Here is a 2,486-nt window from a genome sequence, read left to right as displayed (position 1 = left end):
AAGAAATATTTCAGAAATATCAGGACAAAAACAGACCTGACAGGGAAATATTGGAACTTCTAGAAATTAATCTGACTAAAAATGACTTCGAATTTGACCAAAATTATTACCTTCAAATTAAAGGCACAGCTATGGGCAAGAAATTTGCCCCTGCCTACGCTGATATTTTTATGGCGTCATGGGAGACCTCAGCCCTCCAAACCTGTAACAAAAAACCTATTCACTATTACAGGTATCTTGATGACGTATGGGGAGTCTGGAATTATTCACAGGAAGACTTTGACACATTTTTAAATACCCTTAATCAACACAATCCTTCAATTAAACTTAAAGCTACTACAGACATGAATTCGGTCAATTTTTTAGACACTACCACCTTTAAAGGAAACAAATTCAAGACAAATGGACAATTAGACATCAAGGTTTATTTCAAGGACACAGATACCCATGCCCTGTTGCAGATGAGTAGTCATCACCCTAAACATACATTTGCAGGCTTAATTAAATCTCAATTATTGAGATTTCACAGAATCTGCACTCAAAATGAGGATTTTAAACAAGCCACTAAAATTCTATTTCACGCTTTGGCCACCAGAGGGTACTCCAGGACCTTCCTGAGAAAATGTCACAGGGTTTTCCTGCAAACAAAAACAATACAGTTATCCACAGCTCTCCCCTTAGTCACCACTTATTCACCTTCCACAGTTCAATTAGTGAAACAAATTAAAAAGCATTTAGGCAACACTATTAGGACCAACCTACCAGAATCTGATCTCAGACTCATTGCAGCCTTCAGAAAAAATAAAAACTTACAAGACTACTTAGTTAGGGCTAAACTCCAACCCCTGTCAGAAAAAAAGAAAGATACAACTCATAATTATTTCAAACAGAGAAAGTGGATCTATGATTCACAGAAACAAAGAGTTTTTCAGACTGCCCAAATGGCTAATATTAAAACAAAAAATTGTGTTTACCTCATCACTTGTGCCACCTGTGGCCTCAGGTATGTAGGAGAGACTGGGCTCTCCATCAGTGACAGGTTCACATGCCACAAGTCCAACATCAGTACTGGGAGACACACTGATAGACACATAGTCCAACATTTTATAGCCCACGACTGGAGCTCGGTCCAAGCCCTGGTCCTTGAATGTAACCCCCACTGGTCCAGGGCACAGAGGAGAAGAGCTGAAAGAAATTGGATTAACCAATTAGACACTACTTACCCACGGGGTCTAAATGAAAGAGTTTATTACAGGTCTTAAAAGTCAATTATTGGACATTTTAACCCTAATCTGACTCTCCAGACCCCCGTACTATTGACTTTTGACTAAACTACTCACCCTCAACACCATACCTACCCACCTACCCACCAACTACTCTAACCCTAATGACTCTGGGGGGCATAGCCCACCCATAAAACCCTTTGACTTACAGGATTAACCCATTCATCTCCAACACCTTACCTACCCACCTACCCACCAACTACTCTAACCCTAATGACTCTGGGGGGCACAGCCCACCCACTCAACCCTCTGACTTACAGGACTAATCCTAACCCAGGCACTTTCATCTAACCCACACCTAACCCTAGCCCTGGACACTGGACTTAAAAACCTAACCCTAACCCCATCCAAGACCCCCACTCTAACCCTAACAGACTATTATACTAACCCTAACCCCACCCAAGACCCTTACTCTAACCCTAAAAGACTCTGAAACCCACCCCTAACCGTAACCCTAGACACTGGACTCAAAAACCTAACCCTAACCCCATCCAAGACCCCCACTCTAACCCTAAAGGACTATTAAACTAACCCTAACCCCACCCAAGACCCTTACCCTAACCCTAAAGGACTCTGAAACCCACCCCTAACCGTAACCCTAGACACTGGACTTAAAAACCTAACCCTAACCCCATCCAAGACCCCCACTCTAACCCTAAAAGACTATTAAACTAACCCTAGCCCCATCCAAGACCATTACTCTAACCCTAAAAGACTAATAAACTAACCCTAACCCTACCCAAGACCCTTACTCTAACCCTAAAAGACTAATAATCTAACCCTAACCCTAACCCAAGACCCCTACTCTAACCCTAAAGACTCTGAAACCCACCCCTAACCGTAACCCTTGACACTGGACTTAATTAACTAACCCTAACTCCACCCAAGACCCCTACTCTAACCCTAAAGGACTCTCAAACCCACCCCTAACCCTAATCCTTGGACGCTTGAAACCCCCTCCCCCCCAAAAAAACTAACCCTAACCTTACCTCCAAACCTAACCCTAACAGACACTGGGAACAAACGACTAACCCCCCAGACCCATTTGACCTTTGAACCCTAACCCCAGACCCCCTGACACACCCCCCTAACAAAAACCCAGTGCTGAAACATCTTAGAGGGCACTTTCGGTTGATGTCAGGAGATGTACATAGTTTTTTGAAGTCAATCTTGTCCTATAACTGTAAATATGAATGTAAATAT

General features: G+C 42.8%; 1 long non-coding RNA gene across 1 annotated transcript; it reads right to left on the bottom strand.

Annotated features, from left to right (window-relative positions):
• Positions 1 to 264: 264 nt before the first annotated feature.
• Positions 265 to 1,253, bottom strand: LOC131982389 (uncharacterized). Its single transcript, XR_009395387.1, has 3 exons — positions 975 to 1,253; positions 763 to 845; positions 265 to 638 (listed from the first exon to the last, which is right to left on the bottom strand). It is a non-coding gene; the product is annotated as an uncharacterized LOC131982389 (long non-coding RNA).
• Between the last annotated feature and the right edge of the window lie 1,233 nt (positions 1,254 to 2,486).

The sequence above is a fragment of the Centropristis striata genome, chromosome 12, assembly GCF_030273125.1.
Source record: "Centropristis striata isolate RG_2023a ecotype Rhode Island chromosome 12, C.striata_1.0, whole genome shotgun sequence".
In the NCBI taxonomy this organism is placed as follows: Eukaryota; Metazoa; Chordata; class Actinopteri; order Perciformes; family Serranidae; genus Centropristis; species Centropristis striata.
Note: the sequence above shows the minus strand (reverse complement) of the source record. Positions and strands in the feature narration are given on the sequence as shown.